Source organism: Quercus suber, unplaced genomic scaffold (assembly GCF_002906115.3).
Source record: "Quercus suber isolate HL8 unplaced genomic scaffold, Cork oak 2.0 scaffold_386, whole genome shotgun sequence".
Classification (NCBI taxonomy): domain Eukaryota; kingdom Viridiplantae; phylum Streptophyta; class Magnoliopsida; order Fagales; family Fagaceae; genus Quercus; species Quercus suber.
In genome coordinates this window covers 669,977-685,104 of record NW_027069838.1, presented here as the reverse complement: position 1 = coordinate 685,104, position 15,128 = coordinate 669,977, and the positions used below count along the sequence as shown (strand labels likewise).

The 15,128-nt window shown below is 38.8% G+C and overlaps 1 non-coding gene across 1 annotated transcript; it reads right to left on the bottom strand.

Annotated features, from left to right (window-relative positions):
* Window positions 1–11,982: 11,982 nt before the first annotated feature.
* Window positions 11,983–12,055, bottom strand: TRNAK-UUU (transfer RNA lysine (anticodon UUU)). Its single transcript has one exon. It is a non-coding gene; the product is annotated as a tRNA-Lys (tRNA).
* Window positions 12,056–15,128: the final 3,073 nt, after the last annotated feature.

The following is a 15,128-nucleotide window of genomic DNA, read 5'->3' as shown; positions in this document are numbered from 1 at the left end:
TGATGCAAGAGGCTCGGTGTATACACCAGAAATATGATATACCTTTCTCCAATTGTGGGTCATCCACCATAGTAGAAATCATATCATATTATATATTATCTATATATTACTAAAAGCTGAAGCGTAGCATTTAATGTTGCTACGCTCAGGTTGAGCCACATCAGCTGCCATGTTATTACAATTCTTTTTCTTGAATTTGTCTTACAATTTAAAATAAGTTTTCTTAAATTTAAAAATACTAATAAAAAGAAAATAATTCTTAACCCTTTGTCTTCCACGGTTACAATTCTAGAGACAACCCTTTGTCTTCTACGGTTACAATTTTAGATGGCAACCCTTTGTGTTCCACGATTACAATTTTAAATAGCAACCCTTTGTGTTCAATGGTTACAATCTCAACTGGCAACCCTTCAGCTTCCTAACACTAGACTTTAGCTTTCTAACTCCTTCATCTCTTCCTCTCCTCACACTATATTAATACTGAAAAGTTGGATGATTTAGTTTAGGTATCTCTAAATCTCAGTTACTCTTGACCTCTATTCTTGTAGTTGCCTACATAATAGTTCAATGTATGGATTAGATTAATTGTGTTCTTCCTTTTTTATTGATTTTTTTCTTTTTTACTTTTGTTACTACCTCTTTTGTATTGTGGGTCATATATGAGTTTATATGTATTTAGGTTGGGTATTTGTATTGATAGATGATTGTTTGTTTCTATGTTTAAAATTGATTTGTTTTTTTTTTTTTAATTTTTTTTTAATTTTTTTTTAATGTTTGAGACAGTAACGTTATTGGTTTATATTGTGTAATCCGTGTGATAAAGTTTTTGTAGTATCCGTGTGATAGAGTTTTAGTAGTTAGAAAATTGAATGATAGAGTTTTAGTACTATCGTGCTTGCAAAAATTCAATTAAATGATGTAATCCGTGCCTAAAGAAATTCAATTTGCTAACTACTAAAATATCTTAGCAAATTGAATTATAGAGTTTAAAATTCAATACTATACTCAGAACATGATACTTCTCCGTTTTTTTTTTGTCTCCTCATTTAAGTGAATCCCTCCTTCATCATTGAAATCGATTTAAAATTCCTTCTATTAGCTTTGATTGTACTCTTGGCTATATCATAAAAGACTATTTTTTTATATAATCTTTTTATGGTAATTATCGTCATTTTTATTGTAGTTGAATAAAATAAGATTAAGCTAGATCTGCATAATTAATAGTTGTTGCATCTTCATCATTATCACAAGTTTAAGATAGAGATTACCCTCATCAATAGTTGTTGCGTTTTCTTCATTGCCAAACTTGATCATCTTGACAAACTCTTGCTTCTTCAGTTTTTTTTTTTTTTTTTTTTAATCTTTTACTTTGCCTCCAACACTATTGTAATTGTTTGTCTCTTTAAAGACATTTTCTGTCTCTATCGCTATATATATATATATATTGTTTTGTAGGATCCAAGCAAGAAAGAGTTTAAGATGCTTGCTATGTTATTCTCTCAAATTTTTTACAGCAAGAACAACTTGCGGTATTGAAGTAATTATAGAATATTTTATATCAATAGTTGTTTGACAACTTTAGAATATGAAAAGTTTTAGGACAAGTGGGTAACAACTTTAATTTTGTTAATTTTTGCTTTCTAAATTACTAATAGTAATTTATCATGTTAAATTGGAAGTTTATTTGTATATTGATCAGCTACAATGTTGTAATGTTTTTTATTTTTTTTTCTTCTAATTTATGAGGTTTAATTCAAATAATTTTGAATAAGTCCTTTGAAATCAAATTCAATACAAAAGAAATTTTGTTAGGGACTCTGTAAGGCTAAGGGGAGCTTGAAGATAATTTAAGTTTTGGCCTAATCTAATATACTTATATTGTGAGCTTTAGTGGCTACAAATAGTATTGTAGTAACTTAGATATGAAACTCTAGATACAACACAAACAGCTAAGGATAATAACATTTATTAATATTTGTCTTTTAATTTAAATGGTATTTTGCATAACTGCTTTGCATTCATTAGATTTTATTTTCAGTAATTTTCCCGTGCATCGCACGGGTTAGTCACTAGTATTACTAAAAGTTGAAGCGTAGCGTTTAATGCTGCTGCTCTCATGTTGCGCCACATCAGCTACCACGTCATTTTTAAAATATATACATATATAATTTGTCCTACAATTTTAAAATGATTTTTACAATTTTCAACATTATAAATACAGTCCACTACTTATTTATTTACTTCCACTATCACTTTATAATAAATCCAGCTCATTACTTATTTATTTACTTCCACTATCACCCTATAATAAATCTGTATAATTAATCTAGCCCACCTCTTATTTATTTAGTTCCACTATCAAGTCCAACCCAAAACCTTTTCAGTTCAGATTTAGGATTTTGTGTAAGCCTTTTTAGTTTAAAGGAAAAATAAAATAAAATGTTGAAGCCTTTCAAGCTTTAGGTTTTTTTTTTTTTTTTTTTCAATTTTCTTATAATTGTTTTAACATTTATGTTTTTAATATTTACATTTCTTCAACCTTTCTCTCTCTTTTTTTTTTTTTTTTTTTTCAAGCTGCAACTTTTGACCAACTCTCCCATGAATAGTGCACCCGTGCACTATTCACAGGTCCCACAAACTTCACTTTTCAGCAACTTTTTCATTAAAAATGGGTTTCACAGTACTATTCACACATTTAAAAATTATTTTGCTACAGTGTTTTCATTTTTCAATTTCAGCAAAATAAGTTCTATATATCTAAACGAACCTTAACAGTGAAATTTTTTTCCTAATACATATATTTTTCCCAATAATCGCCTTCTCTCATAATTCCTAGATTGATTAGAAATCTAATTTCCTCGCAATTGAAAAGTCTCTCTCTATATATAGAGTGTTTTTTTTAGTGTATTCTTATATATTCCTAAGCCCAACTTCTTCTTCTTCTTTTTATGGCTTCTTCTTTCTGTATTTTTCTTTTATTTTTGGGATAGAAATACTACTTAGGGCATGTTTGGTACATTGAATGAGGATTACGACAAAAATTGTAGTCTTTATTACTAGGAATTAAATGTGTTATAATGTAATAACTAAACATATTCATTAGTTTGGTTCTGAGTTATAACATTAGAATAAAACTTAATATTTATTTTAGGAAATATCTTACTAATACAATTATATCTCCTTAAAAATTGTTATTTTTAAATTTAAGAGAGATGTGTTATTTTTTTTTATGATTTTTATTTTTATAATTGTTAGATGTATATGGAAAATTTGTTTATTTGGAAATATATTAAGTTTTGAAATTATTGCACTTTCTAAGGAATAGCTAATACAACATTTTAAAGAAGAAAAGTTATTTCTCATTTTGAAGAATAGTTATTCATAAGGAATGATTTTTCCTTGTAATACAAACATAACCAAACTAAAAAATAACTAAACCATAGGAATAATTATTACATTACAGCGCCTATTACAGTCTACCAAACATGCCCTTATTGTTCTAATCAATTTTTCTCTCCTCCATTATCAATAATTCTCCTTCTCTTATAATTTCTTTGTTGATTATAAATCTAACTCTCTTTTGTTTTGTTTTTTTCTTATTACTTAGGCAATTTGATGATTGTGAAATTCATAGTAGAATGCTTTATCAAACCTACGTTTTGCACAATTACAGGTATGCATTTCTCTTCTTTGTTTTTGTGTTTTTGTCTTTGTTTTTATTTATTTATTTATTTTTTTTTGTTTTTTTGTTTTGTTTTGTTTTGTTTTTGAAAAAAAAAAAAAAAAATTTCCAGAGCGAATAAGTTATAAATGCAATTATTTAAATCTTTGAAATTCATTATATAAACCTCTATAAATATTTATGCTTTATCTATTTATTATATAAGAATTACCAAATTTTGTATTCTATCCTTCAACAAGGGTTTCACCTGTTTAATTCTGGAAGAGATTGTTTAACATTATAAGCATGTAACTTTTTTATAAATAAAAAATTAAAAAAAAATTCACTATAATTAATTTTTGTTTCGGCTTTTCAAAATATCAACATTCATACCTATATTTAGCAGCAACCAAGGGCGGCATTACCTCAAGGCCAAAAGGTTCAAATGAACCCTTGACCTATATATATATATATATATATCTTAGAAAGTTTTTTTTTACCCTCTACATTAGAACACTGTGACCATAAATTTTGTTTAAACCCAATTGAAATAAGTGTGAATATAATCATCTTAATGCTACTTTCACAATATTTTCACAATAAAGGTTAAGTGGCAAGTTGTATGTGATTTTTATGTGGACCTACAACCGATATCACTTTTAAACCTTCCTTTAACAACTTGCCACCTATACTTTGTTGTGAAATTTTTGTGAAAGTATTGTGTTAGTAGCACTATTCTTAAAATATTAATTTTACAAGAAAGAAAAAAAAAATGTTTCAAATTTTTGCTCCTTTATTAAAAAATAAAATAAAAATAAATCTTCTCTCTAGGACTCTGACTTACTTTGCCATTGGCAGCAAAGTTAAACTGTTTTTCTCTACACTTTTCTTCTTTAATAGAAAGAAATTACACCATTGTTACAACAATAAATTTGTATCTACATTTGTGATTTTTTTTTTCTCATTCTCTCTATCCCTCTTTCTCCTTTCTATGTTTTTTTAGTTTTTATCTTTGTTTGATCAAGTAGTTTGATAAATGCTCTATAGATTTCCAAGTTCAAGAAGTCTTTTAGTGCTTGTTCCAATTCCAAGAGAGTAACGTATATGGTTAAAAAGTCATACACTTCAAAAATAAAAACCTTCATCAGACTATTTTTTTTTTCTTAGTTTCACATTTGCTCCCAATCCTATTCCTAGGAGTGTTACTATTCTTCTTTATCATAAATTTTTATTTAACTGATATTACATATGAATAAAATAAGTTATTATTAATTGGAAAAAAATGTATGATATTAATTATATTTGTTTATGCATTCAATGGTTGTTGTCTTATTGAGTTTTAAACTATTAATAATGTTCTTAGACTATTGTACAATATAGTTGTATTGTATACTAAATTATATTTAGAATACTATTATAGATTATTGCATATAATATGGAAGTTGTATATACCAAAAAAAAAAAAATTTATTTTTTACTCGCTCCCCATGAAAAATTCCTAGCTCCGTCATTTTTGACCTTGAAAAAAATTCTAGAACCGCTGCTAGCAACCACAAGACATTTGAATAATATTCATCGAAAAAAAATTCTAAAACATAGCATGTTATGAATATCAACGACATATTCCTTCACAATAATGCTATAACTAAGTAATATTAAATCTACATCATGCAAAGGAATCCACATGTCAATATGATGTTGCTACTTTACTTGAACTAATAAATTTTGTAACAGTTGTTTATTCCATTTTTCTTCCTTAGGACTCCTTTAATATTAAATTTTAGGACTCTCCACTCATTTTTAACGAGATCCCATTTAGATTAAAAAAAAAAAAGGTCATTAGTGTATCAAAATGTGACTCTAAATAAAGGTTTGAAAAAAAAATTCCACGTAGTCTATACTTGAAATTTCAAATAGCATTGAAAACATTATGAACGTTTAGACCCCCAAATATAAATTATCAATTCAAGCTTATAATCAAATAGTAAATGTACGGAACATGAGCATAAGCTAATGACAGAATTGATAAACAATCTAAACCAATTTAAAATCACATATACAGCAGAAATTAAATGGTAAAGATTAAGAGAAGAGAGATGCAAACACAAAGACAATATAGCGATATGTTATTGAAGAGGAAACCAAAGCCTTCAGCGTAAAACCTCTCTGCCGCCCTTCAAGCGGTAAATAATCCACTAGAAAATGTCGTTGGAATACGTGAACAGCAATAGACCCTCCAGGCCTAATATGCCTAGGTACCTAAGCCCTCCAAGCTTCTTGCTCCAATGAGGTTACGCCGAACCTTTTTCTTCTCTAGCTTACCAGATTCCGCTATAGCCCATAGCATCAATTAATAACCATTGGTCCCTTCCAAACTGCTTCCCTAAGCACCAAAAGACCTTCTCACAGACGTGGGTGTAGCGAGAAAAGGACTTGGTCAAGAACTTCTCAAGGATGTATCAATGAAGAGGAAGAGAGTAGAGGAATTTGAAGAGTCTCTTAGATGAAGATTGTAGATGAATCAATCTTGTTTTTCTCTGGAGTTTCTCTCTCAAAATTCTCTCTAGAAGCTCTCTTATTTCGTGGGTTTAAGGATCTATTTATAGTGGGGTGAGAAAGGAATGCGAAGAGTCAGTTTTTCCCAAACATGGCAAGTTGGCAGCTTGGCCTTGCGACTTGACTGAGTCGTGAGTTCAAGCCGCGAGTTAACTGCATTGCCAGTTTGGATATTTTGTCCTATAGTGCACCAGCTGGCATAATGCTTCAGCTTCCCGCATGCTTGACACGTGACCCTCTTCTGGCGGCTTGCCACCCGCGAGTTCCAGTCGCGAGTCCCTGCTTTGCCTTGAACAAGCCAATCAACCGGGAGTGAACCGGGCGCGGGAAATGATTTCAGGGGAAGCTCATCCGTCTTGTTCTCATCTTAAGGGAAGGCCCAGGCTAGCAGAAGGAAGAGCTAACTGATGGCTAGAGATTCCTAGGTCATTTCCTTTATCTAAATAAGTTATCTGTCCCGTAGTGAGTGTGAGACAGAGAAGGATTCGCTCATGAACTCATTCAATCAGGAAGAAGGGTAGGCGTAACTTGACGTAACTGGAAGGAAAGGATATTTGATGAATACTTCCTGTACCGGACGGAACGGAAAGGCTATTTGTTGAATGCCTCCTCTCCTACACCGGACGGATGGTCCCTCTCTCTTTCTTAGCCCAGCTCTGAACCATCAACAGCGTCAAACAACTGGAAGAATCTTTCCACTTTGCGACGTGGGGTCAAGGCCTTAACAATCGATCTCAAACCACATCTACTCATAGTATTGGTTCCTCATTTGAGTCTTTGAAATCAGACTCTTTTGAACATCGAAAACAAACAAGAGAATCGTCACTTTATCCAGATATTGGGACTCGTTCAGTTGGAATTCGTGGCATGGAAGGGCATTCCACACCCGAAACCCGAACTACAACAAAAGGGGAAAGCTCCATCGCCAATCGAGTGGACAAACCTACCCCGGGTCGAAGTACAGGATTCAACTCAGTTCAACTGACTTTGCTCGAGAGACCTCGGCTGCACGATCCGATGTGCTGAACTACTGAACGGAAAAGTGATCCTATTCCTCACTCGACTTCCACCCGCCCGGCTAGTCGCATCAAAGGCATTCATTCCGGAGTGGTTTGCCGAGAGGGAGAAGGGCAAGCAGGTCTCCAGAACGGTCTCAGAGTACGCAAGTCTGATTTCGATTGGAGAAAGAGGTCGGGGTTAGGTCAGGAAGAGATAGATTGGTTCCATTTCCGACTCCCCGCACTTTCTGTAAGGGAAGCCCAGGCAATCCGTTCCTATCAATCATTCGTCAGGAAGCGGTGGGTATTCCAATCGTTAAGCCGAAAACTCTTCGATATATGGCTGTAAGATGGAGTAGACCTCCTCTGAGAAGGTTCAAATTCAATGTCGACGGTGCTTCTAGAGGTAATGGGTTATAATTCAATACATCGTGCTCTAACACTACAGGCAAGGAGCTACATGCAACTACAAAAGGAAAGAAGAGAGCTCACATCTAATACACATTCTTATCTAGCTTAGCTTGTTCTAACCTTCAGGCAAAGACCTTGAGAGATCTCATTAGTTCTTTTCTGTCTTAGATTGCTCTAACCTTGAAGAATGGGCTGTTTCGCCCCTGAGTAAAGACTTCGTGATGTAAGTCCAGCAGCTGCTTCCAATCCGTCCCATCATTTTGGGATACTTCCCGGATTGCCCAGGACCAGCGTTGAGGGGCTTCAGGAGGTAATTCGTTCGCGAGCTCCATTATCTCTTTTATTAGAGCTCGCCTTATTTCCTCACAAAGCTTCTTATCCCTTTTTTTTTCTTGGTCGTTGGGATCCTCGGCACTGGAATTAGCGCTGGGGTGGTTTTCTAGGCGTTTACGCTTCAAGCGCCTACCATTCTGATCCATCGAAAAAATAAGGAAGAATGAAATCGCACTACACACACATAGAAAGAGTTCTGGAGGATAGACAAGGCTCATGGGTACGTACTTTGTTTTTATCTATAAAGGAGTAATTCAAAGGATAAATGATTCAGGATTGACTCTCTTAAGGTTAAGGTAAAGATGGAAGGGGCAGCGCAGCATGTGGTAGGAGGATTACAGCGAGAGGAAAGCGCCTATGTGTTAAGCATCGTAAACGTCGCGTTTCCATTCTTTAATCGCCTTCCATCTTTCAAAAAGGAGAAAGGATCTTTCCGTGATGGCGAAAGAGGTCTCCGCCCACTTCTTTATTTATGCTTTTAAAAAAAAAAGAAAATTTAATTTTCATCCGTTTTCTTTTTTTTAATTAAGCTTTCTTGCCCCCGAGCTGTAGAAAAGAGTTGTTATCCCCTGTCTCCTTCAGACCGAGCGTAGGGTTTCGGGGAGTTCTCGCAGGGATGTTTCCGAAAGTGAAGCAAAGGTACTCTCCTCGGTGAGAGACCCAACTTTAGATAGGTAGTGAGCGCCTTAAGGGGGAGGCAGGAACGGAGCAACTATGCGACTCATTGAGTATATGTCGGCGCAATAGCTGTTTTTGCAAGCTGTTCCGCGCCCGAGTTCCGAGTTAGAGAATACCTTCTCTTCTGTAGCGCAATCAAGGTAAGCTTGGTTCCCTTAACTTAACTCTCCGAAGGCGGAATCAAGGAGGAAAGCTAGACTCCTTGAAGCGCATTTCCGCTTTTCAAGCCACTCAGAATGCCGGCCCGCCATTCCTTACTTTAGGAATGGGATAAGGGCCCTACCTCTCCGAATACCCCCCGAGAGGGAAAGAGGAGGGTAAGGTACCGAGCAACCTCTCACCCGATCTTCGATCGGGAACTTCCCCCGGTTCTCTTCCCTACTTGCCGGTTCTCCCTTCTCGCTTTCCTTTCATTAACAACTGGCCCCTGTCCCGTACCTCTCCCTTGGCCTGGGAATGATAGAAGAAGGAATGGAATGAAGCCGATAGAGGAATCTGTTGAGTAAAGCCCGCCCTTGATTGAATAATTGATGGAATAAGCTTTTCCCCCAGATGCCGCCGGATGGGATCGATAGTTGGAGATTGGAGGTATTCAGAGGTAGACTGCCTCGTCCCTTTGATTGAAGAGATCGGTCCCTAACTCCTTCCCGGATCCATCGGCAGCGGAACGAATTGAACTTATCGAGATCTTGACCTCTCGCTCCCCCTCTCCAGATATCCACATTGGAGGGGCGGTTTAGCAGCGGCAATACGAAGCACTCGTCCCTCTACCCACGATGTATGCACCCGATGAACGAATCAATCCCAAGCTGGGCCATTAAGTTAAGATGTCGGGACCTGGGATCAGAAAGGCCCTACCGGCGGTTGGAGAAAGCATAAGTCCAGGCAATCCACCTTCCTCCCTTCTCGCTTCATTCCTTCCGAAGCCCAGCTAAGCCACTGAGCCATCTATTCCAATCATTATTTCTCCGGATCGGAGCCGGCCCCGGGCCAAGTGGCGGCTTCGATTCATTCACGGCCGACTGAAGGAAGCGAGACAAGCGATTCCTCTCCCTCTCCCTTCCGTGCATCCCCTTCTCTCGTTCCCTCTCTCGCTCCATTGAAATGAATGCATGTTCCCGGAGGCAGGAGTCTCTCGTATCACCAGACCTCTCCATCTGCAGTTCCATCCCCGGCGGGCCACTATTGATCGAGAGGAGCATGTGATGAACCCTGTTGCCGGGGAATGAGGGAAGGGGTGAGCAAGCCACTCAGGAGATGGTGGACCTCGTGATCTTCAGCGGATCGGAAAACGTATCATCCGGGGCCTTGGATCATTAGTAGGGCTTGGGATTGCGGGTAGGCTCTATCAATGACTAGCGGGGAGAGGTTAGAAAGGAGGTGGCCATCTACTTGAAAATCCGTATGACAAGGTAAGTACTCGATTCGCGTTCTCTTTCTTCTGCTCCCCCCTGCCTCTCACCGGTACGAACCCGCCAATCCAATTCTTTCTCTTCTCGAATCCGCTGCGGGCTAACAGCGGAGAAATGCCAAACACAACTCACTCCCCTGCCCCGTACCGGGAATAGGGGCATCAGAAGCGGGTTCTCTCGATCTGTAGCTCTCAGGGCACCATAATCACCATTTCCGGATGGAAGCCATGAACCAGAACTGGCTTTCTGCCAAGTTCCTTTGTTTGCCACCCATCGAGTGAAAAAGAGCGGAAGTGAGACCATCTCAATCAAGGTTCTCTCCACCACCCTCAGCCTATCCATCCGAACCAGCCCATCAGTGGCTCCATCCGCGGCTAAGCATGCCTCTAACGCCTCTCCCAATCCCTATCAATACAGTCTTCCATTTCTCTCGAACGGTGCCCCGGTCAACCTTCTCCCTCCGTCCCGAGGCAGGGTTAAAAGCATTCCGTTCCTTTCCCTGAGTAAGTGATAGGCACCAATCTATGTTATTTCTCTCCCGGGTCCGACTGATCTCATTCTTCTTCCTGTCCGCCTAGCCTCGCAAGGAAAGCAAGTGGGCCCGGCCTTTGTTTAAATTCTCTCTAAGACCCTGACCCATTGGAAGCAGCCTTCGAAGCGCCAGAGGCGGATCCAGAACTGACTATTGACTCTCTCCACGTAGAAGTCCCCTTCTTCAGTGAGCTTACGCTCCAAATCATCCCGCACAGACAACAAATACTTGTCATCTGGACGACACGACTCCAAAATACCGCACCATACCAAGGTGATAGCAATTAACTACTAACCCATCTAAAAAACCTAACCAGATAGGAAACGGTAGTGGTATGATTCCACCAGGCGAGAAGGCCACCAAAACGTGCCTATACCAGTGTCGGTTATATTGAGGTATTCCTTAGCCGAAGACGAATACCGCCTGTAGCCAGCCCCTTTAAGCCTCAAAGAGACCAGAAGGGAAGAAGATCCAATTGATTTCAACACAGGCATAAAAGCCACGCTGAATCGAGTGGACCGAATCATTTTCAACGACAAAGGAGATAACTCTCTGTCGTGAATGCGAAATTTCTTCGCAAACTCAAGTCCACCACAATCTGACGTCAACGTTTTCGCCAAAGAGATTTTAACCCCGAGACGATTCATGACGTCACGATAGACCCTCGCGACTTCCGGATCCCCGATAACGATATCATCACCGAGGAGAGCGAAACACTTTACCTGGATAAACCTTTTCCGCGCAATACCACACCACAAAGTGATGGGCAAGCGCGAAAAGAAGCCAAGAAGAAAGGTAACCGTTCAGGTTGCCCGGCATTGAAACAAACGAATTTTGGGCCAACGCTTTTATTACGCTCTGTCTCTAGCAAAAACAAAGGGCCCTCAAGCCAAGCCCAGGGAGCAGCTTCACCTTCTGTCCTCCCCAGGCGCATCACAGTTCATTACCAACCCAATCCGGCTGTTCCCCACATCTGATTGATCGAGTTGACTTTGAAAATGGCTTGAGAGAGCAAGAAAACGCCCTATTTTTATTAGTAAAGAGCAAGAAAACGGATGCGCGTTAGCGCAAGGGCCGAGCGCGCTAGCGCGAAAGCATTAATTGTCTAAACTAATACTAATAAAAGCTTTCTAAAGCTCAATCCGTTGCTTGTTGCTCCAACTTAGGAGTAAGGGCTGAAAGGAGCTTTTAAGCCCTTTTGCTGAATTGTTGGTCCGCAGCCCCGCCCTAAACGAATGAATAAGGAGAGGCCTATTGATGACCGAGCCATTCTTTTACTACTCCTTACCTCACCCCCCTTGTCACTTAAAGGGCGAAGTCGCTGAAGCGAGTCTAAAGGCCAAAGAGTGATCTTTGAACGCTACTACGCATCCTTACTAATAGTATAGTGTAAGGTAGGGTTGGGTATAGCAGGACTTGAACCTGCGACCATTAGGTTAAAAGCCCAATGCTCCACCAACTGAGCTATACACCCAAAAAAAGATATAGTAGTAAATAAGGATTGGTGCGGAAAAGAAAAAGAGGGCGGCCCCTCTTCTTCTCATCATATTAAGGGGCGCAGCTCTGTATGAGGCTCGTACTGCAGAGCAAGCGAAGAAAACGTAAGGGCGCGCGTTAGCTAGGCCGTTTTCTTGCAGGAGTGCTAACACGCCCCTTATTGAAAACTCAAGGAAAGCCTTGATCGATATGAGAAACATGCGCTCAAGCACCCAACCTATACAAGGGGCTTGGGCTCGAAAGCCGGCCTTACTCAACAAGCACCTTTCTTAGTAAGCTTGCTTGTTTCCACTCATTGAAGATTCTATCTACAAAAGAAGGTCAACGGGGGATACTAAAGTTGCTCTCACTGACACCATCTACGAGAAGGTGGGGTCGTCTTTCTTTCCAGCCGCCATACGGTTCGCCTTAAAGCCTTAAAGACGGAGAAGGGGAGGAGCAGTTATCTATGTAATTACGGTCTTTGTTGGCCGTTGTTCCGGTCGAGCACTCTCTTTTCTTTGTCCAATTCCGTCTTACCAAACAAGACTGACTTCTGACCAACCCGCGAAGGGTTGTGAAGTTGGACCAGGTACGAAGAATGAATCTATATCTGTGTACGGAAGTAGCTGGCCGGCGGCCGCTCAACTGTTCGAGCGCAATACAGTGGTGGTTGGTTCCGATTCGACAAGGGTAGAATGCCTGGTCGAAGGTCCAGTACAGTAGGTAGCAGGCGTTTCGTTTTGGCTCCCGAGCGAGAACGAGAAATAGGCGATGCACCATCCTTGCTGCTACGTACGTTGACCTTGACTTGACAGATTCATCCAATTGAACCCACACTCAAAGGAGGACCGCAAGCCCATGGCTCGACGAAACAGAAAGTATCAGCATTAAGAAACTTCTTGGGGTTAGCAGTGAAAGAAAGAGCCCGGCATTCATTTCTTCATTCATATTCATAGCTTAGTCTACTAAAAGAGGGACCGGCCTCATCGTGGTAATTAGAGGGCATCTCTGATCGTTCACCTCTAATGTGACACGTTCCCTCCCAGTTATATGATCAACGGGATCCGTCGGCTAGAGAGCGGGGCTATTCTTCTTCCGGGAGGCAAAGTCGTCCCCTCTACTGATCGAACCCTCAGTTCGGAGGTCTTCGTCAACATGTTACGAGGCTCCAGTCTTCGGCAGGTCACCATTACTTTACTTAGAAAGGCGAACATCTGGGCAAGGAAAGCGCAGTGCGCCTGGTGCAAATGGCTTCTTTTTTATGATATACCAATCAGAATGGAGGGCCCTACCTACGTAGTGATTCTATCAATCATGTACGTAGGGGGGGTCGGTCAACTTGATGCGGGAGAGGCATGAGTGCAGTTCGATCTTGTGTATATTCGTTTGTAGTGAGTAGGGCTTCTTTCTCGTTGATCAGTTCGCCTCCGCTCTATTGAAGGGTCTCCATTCCTACGGCGGTTTTGTCAACGAACGCGTCTCGGGCCGGATTGACTAACTTAACCCTTAAGGGGCCTTGCCATAGTTGGGTGCTCTGCTTTAGTGTGATTGACGAAGGCTAGGCTAGTTTGGTAATACCCAAAAACAATAAAAGAGAGGGGTCGAAAATTGGGCACACATTCATGAAACACATCACAGAGCACAAACTCAATATAAACAATAGAAAAATAATCAAATGACAATCAAAAACACTAACAAAATAAAGCAAACCCTTGTACAAACATGATATTTCACAAAGCATAATGGCAACAACACACTCACAGATTCAAGAAAAACACACTCAAAACATGAAAAATGAAGTGAGACAGAGAAAGCCCATACCATTTTCTTGAAGATTGGAGTAGAAATGATGCAAAAATGGATGCTTTACGAAGAGAGATTCGGAGTGTTTGTGAAAGAGAAATGGGGAAGACAATGAACAATAACAAAAATTCAAGGGAAACTGTTAAGTTTTTGAAAAACTGTCCCAAAAACGCAAAACACACTTTTTTCGTGACTGGATCAAATCGCCATTAAATCGCCAAGTTAAGCTGCGAAGCATTTTGAAAACAAGATTCTTGGAAAATTCTTCTAAGTGTTTTTTGCGACTGGAAGGTCTACCCGCGAGAGAGTCACGAGGTAAGCTGCGAAAATCTCTGTGTAACCCTCGTGACTGACCTTCTACCCATAAACAAGTCACCACACTGAGCTACGAAAATCATAAAAACTCAAATTTTGAAAAATTTTCTAAGTATTTTTCGCGACTGAGACCTTGACTCGCTAGTGAACCGCGAAAAATCTTGGAATGGGCTCGCGACTAGAGCATGCGACTTGGCCAACTCGCAACTAAGGGTACGTTTGGTACACTGAATGTAGATTACATTAGGAATAGTAATCTTTATTACTGGGAATAAAAGATATTGTAATGGAATAGTTATTACTATTCATAAGTTTGGTTGTTCCATATGGAAAGCTTGTAAAAGAAGATGTATAAGGAAACTTTACATTTCTGGAAATATATTAATTTTAAAACCTATTATATACACTAAGGAATAGCTATTACATTGATTTTAAAGAGGAATAGCTATTCTTCAATTTAAAGAATAGTTATTCCAATGTAATAATTAATCCATGTAATAAAGATGCAACCAAATGACCGAATTGATATTACACATGAATAGCTATTCTATTACATGAGCTATTACAGCGTACCAAACGTACCCTAAGTCGCCAAAATAAGACAACATTGTTTTTTGAAATTTTTGTAAAAACAAAATACTTTCCAAAAACAACTAAAAAACTTAAAAATCTTTTTGTGTTTGATTAAAGAAGATTGAGCATGTGAAAACACATTTAATCAAGTACAATCACACAAATGAATATGGCATTCATCAAACATTGACTTGTGTGATGTGTGTGGTTATAAAAAATGAGATAGTCCTTAGTCTAATGTGAAGCTTCAATGATCAATTCAACCAAGGCATACACAACTAGCACTAGATAATGTGATCAATCTCAATTATAGAAGTATGCATATATGACCTCTCACATAAACTTGAGTACATTTCTTTGAAACTTTTCATTTGGCT